Genomic DNA, 7,866 nt, shown 5'->3' with positions numbered 1-7,866 from the left:
GAGACACAAGGTGCGTAGAATTCACCCCCAACAACAACTTGCATTTACAAAGCGCTGTTAACGTAGTAAAACATCCCAAGGCGCTGCACAGGAGCATAGTCAAACAAGATTTGACACCCAGCCACATAAGGAGAAAGTAGGGCAGGTGAACAAAAGCTTGGTCAAAGAGGCAGGTGACGTAAGAAAACTACTAGGCACTTGGTCTAAGCATTAAACAAAGCTTTAATCAACTGTTTTACAACATGGAGGTCTAGTTGTGTCCTTCACTAGTTCCTGTTAAGAATGTCCTGCGCAAGCTGGGCCCGTGCTCCAGTATTTATACTCTCCCTGGACAGCGCCACCCGCAGGCCGCTCAGTATTATTTCATAAGTCTTTCATTCTTGAATGACTGATTCATGTCAGTAGGTTTTAAGGCGCGTCTTAAAGGAGGAGAGAGAGCCGGAGAGGTTTAGGGAGGGAATTCCAGAGCTTGGGGCCCAGGCGCGGCCGCCATGGTGGAGCGATTAAAATTGGGGGATGCACAAGAGGCCGGAATTGGAGGAGCAAGCACAGAGATCTCGGAGCGTTGTGTAGGGCTGGAGGAGGTCACAGAGATCGGGAGGGGGTGCGAGGCCACCAAGGATCAATATGTCAAGGTTCAGAAGAATACTGAAAGAAAAAACAAGATAGACTTGCATTTCTACAGCACATTTCCCGACGTCCCAAAGCGCTTTGCAGCCAATGAGGTACTTTTTGAAGTGTAGTCACTGTTGTGAAATGCTGGAAATACTCTGGGGTTTATGAGAACAGACTGCATAAACTAGGCTTGTATTCCCTTGAGTATGAGGAGATTGACGGGTGATCTAATTGAGGTGCTTAAACTGATAATCTGATTCAATAGGAGAGAAACGATTTCCACTGGCTGGGGAGGTGGGTGAGTTCAGAGCGAGGGGACGTCACATAGAAACATAGAAGATAGGAGCTGGAGTAGGCCATTCGGCCCCTCGAGCCTGTTCCGCCATTTAATGAGATCATGGCTGATCATCCAAACTCAGTACCCGGTCCCTGCCTTCTCCCCATATCCCTTGATCCCTTTAGCCTCAAGAAATATATCTAACTCCTTCTTGAATATATTTAATGAATTGGCTTCAACTGCCTTTTGTGGCAGAGAATTCCACAGGTTCACCACTCTCTGGGTGAAGAAATTCCTCCTCATCTCTGTCCTAAATGGCTTCCCCCTTATCCTTAGACTGTGACCCCTGGTTCTGGACTCCCCCGACCAACGGGAACATCCTTCCTGCATCTAGTCTGTCTAGTCCTGTTAGAATTTTATAAGTTTCAATGAGATCCCCTCTCATTCTTCTAAACTCCAGCGAATATAAGCCCAATCGACCCAATCTAACCTTAAGATCAGAGCTGAGCCGTTGAGGAGCTAAAACAGGAAGCAGCTTTCTCACAGGGTAGTGGAAATCTGGAACTCTTCCCCCCCCCCCCCCCCACCCCCGAAGGCAAGTTTCCCCAGGAGCTGCGGGTTTGCTGATCAATCTGAAGCTCTGGGAGACCAGCAGAGGGCCGCATTGGCCAGCTCTGCTCGCACACGGTGTGGCTCTGATTCCGTTTCTTCCAATCTCCGGGGGGCCCAGATCGAGCCGGATGTGTTTTTTAATGAGAGCCGCACATATTGGGTTGCCAACTCTGATCTGATGGATTCCTGGAGATTTCTTCACACCTCTCACCGCCCCCGCCTGGTTAAACAGCCTTTTTTTTTTGCTTATCCTTCTCCAATATTTTAATAACTAATAAACATAAATGAAAAATATAGCATGTCCTGGAGATGAATCTTTAATTCCTGGAGAACATAAAATAAGAAATAGGAGCAGGAGTTGGCCAATCGGCCCCTCGAGCCTGCTCCGCCATTCAATGAGATCATGGCTGATCTTCGACTTCATCTTCACTTTCCAGCACTATCCCCATATCCCTTAATTCCCTTAATATTCAAAAATCTATCGACCTCTGTCTTGAATATACTCAACGACTGAGCCTCCGCAGCCCTCTGGGGTAGAGAATTCCAAAGATTCACCACCCTCTGAGTGAAGAAATTTCTCCTCATCTCAGTCCTGAATGGCCGACCCCTTATTCTGAGACGGTGACCCCTGGTTCTAGACTCCCCAGCCAGGGGAAACATCCTCCCTGCATCTACCCTGTCAAGCCCTGTAAGAATTTTGTATGTTTCAATGAGATCACTGACATGAATCAACTGAGCGGCCTGCGGGTGGCGCTGTCCAGGGAGAGTATAAATACTCGGGCACGGGCCCAGCTTGCACAGGACATTCTTAACAGGAACTAGTGAAGGACACAACTAGGCCTCCATGTTGTCAAACAGTTGATTAAAGCTTTGTTTAACGCTTAGGCCAAGTGCCTAGTAGTTTTCTTACATCAATCACCTCTCATTCTTCTAAACTCTAGAGAATATAGGCCTAGTCTACGCAATCTCTCCTCATAGGACAATCCCCCCCGCATCCGAGGCAAGCCCGGAGGGTTGGCGATCCCAGTCGCTCTCGCTTTTGGCGGGGCGTGAGGTGGGTGCACATCCTCTGAATCGCAGCAGCCAACCTCTGAAGGAAGACAAACATTATTTGGAGGAGGGGCAGGTTTGTATCGCGAGTGGCCTGAAAATGGCTGGAGCCATAGAGTCATAATAGAGTTATACAGCACAGAAAGAGGCCCTTCGGCCCATCGTGTCCGCGCCGGCCATCAAGCCCTGTCTATTCTAATCCCATTTTCCAGCACTTGGTCCGTAGCCTTGTATGCTATGGCGTTTCAAGTGCTCATCTAAATGCTTCTTGAATGTTGTGAGGGTTCCTGCCTCTACCACCCTTTCAGGCAGTGAGTTCCAGATTCCAACCACCCTCTGGGTGAAAAAGTTTTTCCTCAAATCCCCTCTAAACCTCCTGCCCCTTACCTTGAAACTATGCCCCCTGGTTATTGACCCCTCACTAAGGGGAAAAGTTCCTTTCTATCTACCCTATCTATGCCCCTCATAATTGTGCACACCTCAATCAGGTCCCCCCTCAGCCTGGAGTCTGTTGATTGTGATTAGTTGTCGGGGGAAGCAGATTCTGTTGCACCTTTCAACAGGGAATTGGATAAATAGCTGAAAAGGAAATAATTTGTGGGGGGCTGTGGGGGGAAAGGGGGTCTTTGGAGAGCTCTTACAAAGAGCTGACGCAGGCACGATGGGCCGAATGGCCTCCTCCTGTGTTGCAAAAGACTTGCATTTATATAGCGCCCTTTCCCACCTCAGGACATCCCAATGCGCTTTACAGTCACTGTTGTAATGTAGGAAACGCAGCAGCCAATTTGCGCACAGCAAGCTCCCACAAACAGCAGTGTGATAATGACCAGATCATCTGTATTCGTGATGTTTGTTGAGGGATAAATATTGGCCACAGGAGACCGGGGGGAACGCGGCAGACGCGGCCTGGGTTTAATGTCTCATCCAAAAGACGGCTCCTCCGACAGTGCAGCACTCCTTCAGCACTGCACTGGAAGCGTCAGCCTAACTTTATGTGCTCAAGTCCTTGGAGTGGGGACTGTGAACCCACAACCTTCTGACTCAGAGGCGAGTGTGCGGCCCACTGAGCCACAGCTGACACATGGGAGAATACTGACCATGGTGGATCAGGAGTGGGATCTGGGAGTCTCAGTTGATGGATCTCTCGAGGCATCAACCCAGTGCCTGGCTGCTGTCTAAAAGACTAATGGGATGTTGGTTCAGGGATAAATATTGGCCCAGGACACCGGGGAGAACTCCCCTGCTCTTCTTCAAAATAGTGCCGTGGGATCTTTTACGTCCACCTGAGAGGGCAGACGGAGCCTTGGTTTAACGTCTCATCTGAGAAACGGCACCTCCGACAGTGCGGCGCTCCCTCAATACTGCCCCTCTGACAGTGCGGCGCTCCCTCAGTACTGCCCCTCCGACAGTGCGGCGCTCCCTCAGCACTGCCCCTCCGACAGTGCGGCGCTCCCTCAGTACTGCCCCACAAACAGTGCGGGGCTCCCTCAGTACTGCCCCTCCGACAGTGCGGCGCTCCCTCAGTACTGCCCCACAAACAGTGCGGGGCTCCCTCAGTACTGCCCCTCCGACAGTGCGGCGCTCCCTCAGCACTGCCCCTCCGACAGTGCGGCGCTCCCTCAGCACTGCCCCTCCGACAGTGCGGCGCTCCCTCAGTACTGCCCCACAAACAGTGCGGCGCTCCCTCAGTACTGCCCCACAAACAGTGCGGGGCTCCCTCAGTACTGCCCCTCCGACAGTGCGGCGCTCCCTCAGTACTGCCCCACAAACAGTGCGGGGCTCCCTCAGTACTGCCCCTCCGACAGTGCGGCGCTCCATCAGCAACGCCCCTCCACTGCCCCACAAACAGTGCGGGGCTCCCTCAGTACTGCCCCACAAACAGTGCGGGGCTCCCTCAGTACTGCTCCTCCGACAGTGCGGGGCTCCCTCAGTACTGCCCCACAAACAGTGCGGGGCTCCCTCAGTACTGCCCCTCCGACAGTGCAGCGCTCCCTCAGCACTGCCCCTCCGACAGTGCGGCGCTCCCTCAGTACTGCCCCTCCGACAGTGCAGCGCTCCCTCAGTACTGCCCCACAAACAGTGCGGGGCTCCCTCAGTACTGCACTGGGAGTGTCAGCCTGGATTTTTGTTCTCTGGAGTGGAGACTTGAACCTACAGTCCTCTGACGCAGGGGCGAGAGTGCTGCCCACTGAGCCACGGCCGACACGCTGCCCGATTCGATTCTATGACTATCTGCAATATGCCAGGCCTGTACCAGGCACCGTGTCCCAGCAAAACCCACAGCTGGCTCTCGACGATGATGTTATCCTTGTTGGACGTGTTACTAACTTTGCTCCTTTGCGATGAGTGGTTGCATCAGATCATTCATTTCAGTTCTTTTTAAAACCCAATTTTTTCCACCTGTTTGAAATGCTGACTAATGCCGGGACACTTGCCTGCACTTGTTAGTTGAAGTTTATTTGTTGCAAAGTGCGTTTAATCCCTGAAAAAACAATCTGTCTGAATGTCATGTGGGGTGGAGGGTGGAACAGTTCCTGGCTCGACTGTGATGCCACTCGTGGTCAAATAGCCGCCTGCACTCACTGTCTAGGCTCGCACGTGAGCGGACACTGCAGCGCGGTAGTGGAGGACACCCAACGCCCCCTCTTCCCCCCACCCCTCCACCCCAGGTATCCGCACCTTCAGGGGAGGAAGTGGAGAGACTGGGAAACATCACCTTCTCCAAAGCAGTTTTCACTAAACGCTCGCACAGAGACCGAGCAAACTGTCTCCCCCCCCCCCTCGGAACACAGGAGGAGGCCATTCAGCCCTTCGAGCCTGTTCGGCCATTCAGTTAGATCATAGCTGATCTGTACCGTAACTCCATCGACCCGCCTTGGTTCTGTAACCCTTAATACCCTTGCCTAGCAAAAATCTGTCAATCTCAGTTTTGAAATTTTCAATTGACCCCCAGCCTCAACAGCTTTTTGGGGGAGAGAGTTCCCGATTTCCACCACCCTTTGTGTGGAGAAGTGCTTCCTGACATCACCCCTGAACGGCCTGGCTCTAATTTTAAGGTTCTGCCCCCTTGCTCTGGACTCCCCCCACCAGAGGAAATAGTTTCTCTCTCTCTACTCTATCAACTCCTTTAATCATCTTAAGACAGACTTGGATTCCTGTAGCGCCTTTCACGACCTCAGGACGTCCCAAAGCGCTTTACAGCCAATGAAGTACTTTTTGAAGTGGAGTCACTGTTGTAATGTAGGAAACACGGCAGCCAATTTGTGCACAGCAAGCTCCCACAAACAGCAATGTGATAATGACCAGATAATCTGTTTTAAACGCCTTAATTAGATCACGAATTGAATCTTCTATACTCGAGGGAACACGAGCCCTGTCTGTCCAACCTGGCCTCATAATTTAACTCTTTTAGCCCCGTTATGATTCTGCGCTCTCCTCGATCCGGAAATACCAACCTCCAACATCCACCCGGCTAGCCTGCTCCTCATGTGAGGCTGAACCTCCTTCTGTATCGAGGAACGGCTCCCCCCGTTCGGCAGGTATCTCTCCTCTGTCTCCAGTAACTTTGTTAGGACCCGCTCCTGCAGCAGGCAGGGGTCTGGCTGGGCTCGGCAGACCCTCTCCGACCCAGCGCACAGCACCGTCCCCGCCGCTTTCATCTCCATTCAAACTTTAACTTCTAAACCTCCGAGGCTCTGCCTCGCTTATATACCCAGAGCCACACACACACAGCCCAAGCCCCTCCCTCTGGCCCTTGGCCCACCGCCGGTCACTCTCTCTCTGTCCAATTACATGAAATAGCTTCACACTCCGCCTTGGGATGAATGGGCCCTAACGTCAGTCACTTAACTCCCGAGGGTTTGCTTGGCTCTCTCAGGCAGTTGCCCCCGCCCCGCCCCTCCCCTCCCCTCCCCTCCCCCGCCCCCATGCTCCGTTTCTCAGCTGTTTCTCTGACAGATATTTAAAGGGCTCCTATTTCGGGAGGTTTTTTTCTCTCTCTCCCTGTCACCACTTTCCTCCCCAACAGGTGCGGAATTCTCACTGGGACACCCCGACAGGGAGGACCCACCCCCTTCAGTAACCCCCCCACCACCCTCAGTGGCTCTTAGTCAAACTGGGTCCAGACATTGGGTGTGAGAGGCATCACATTATAAACCTGATCGTGTCCTCGCACACTCACACTCACTCACACACACTCACTCACTCGCACACACTCACTCGCACACACTCACTCGCACACGCACACTCACTCGCACACACTCACTCGCACACGCACACTCACTCGCACACGCTCACTCACTCGCACACACTCACTCGCACACGCACACTCACTCGCACACACTCACTCGCACACTCACACTCACTCGCACACGCTCACTCACTCGCACACACTCACTCGCACACACTCACTCGCACACGCACACTCACTCGCACACACTCACTCGCACACGCACACTCACTCGCACACGCTCACTCACTCGCACACACTCACTCGCACACACTCACTCGCACACGCACACTCGCACACACTCACTCGCACACACTCACTCGCACATGCACACTCACTCGCACACGCACACGCACACTCACTCGCACACACTCACTCGCACACACTCACTCGCACACGCACACTCACTCACACACGCACACTCACTCGCACACACTCACTCGCACACGCACATGCACACTCACTCGCACACTCACACTCACTCACACACGCACACTCACTCGCACACACTCACTCGCACACACTCACTCGCACACGCACACTCGCACACACTCACTCGCACACACTCACTCGCACATGCACACTCACTCGCACACGCACACGCACACTCACTCGCACACACTCACTCGCACACACTCACTCGCACACGCACACTCACTCACACACGCACACTCACTCGCACACACTCACTCGCACACGCACATGCACACTCACTCGCACACTCACACTCACTCACACACGCACACTCACTCGCACACACTCACTCGCACACACTCACTCGCACACGCACACTCACTCGCACACACTCACTCGCACACGCACACTCACTCGCACACACTCACTCGCACACACTCACTCGCACACTCACACGCACACTCACTCGCACACACTCACTCGCACACACTCACTCGCACACGCACACTCACTCACAGACGCACACTCACTCGCACACACTCACTCGCACACGCACATGCACACTCACTCGCACACTCACACTCACTCACACACGCACACTCACTCGCACACACTCACTCGCACACACTCACTCGCACACGCACACTCACTCGCACACACTCACTCGCAC

General features: G+C 53.2%; 1 pseudogene; it reads right to left on the bottom strand.

Moving 5' to 3' along the window:
* The window catches only part of LOC147099553 (G1/S-specific cyclin-D1-like), a 23,734-nt pseudogene extending 17,521 nt beyond the window's left edge, over positions 1-6,213 (bottom strand).
* Between the last annotated feature and the right edge of the window lie 1,653 nt (positions 6,214-7,866).

This window comes from Somniosus microcephalus, chromosome 28 (genome assembly GCF_052327205.1).
Source record: "Somniosus microcephalus isolate GS21.2 chromosome 28, FLI_Smic_1.0, whole genome shotgun sequence".
Classification (NCBI taxonomy): Eukaryota; Metazoa; Chordata; class Chondrichthyes; order Squaliformes; family Somniosidae; genus Somniosus; species Somniosus microcephalus.
Note: the sequence above shows the minus strand (reverse complement) of the source record. Positions and strands in the feature narration are given on the sequence as shown.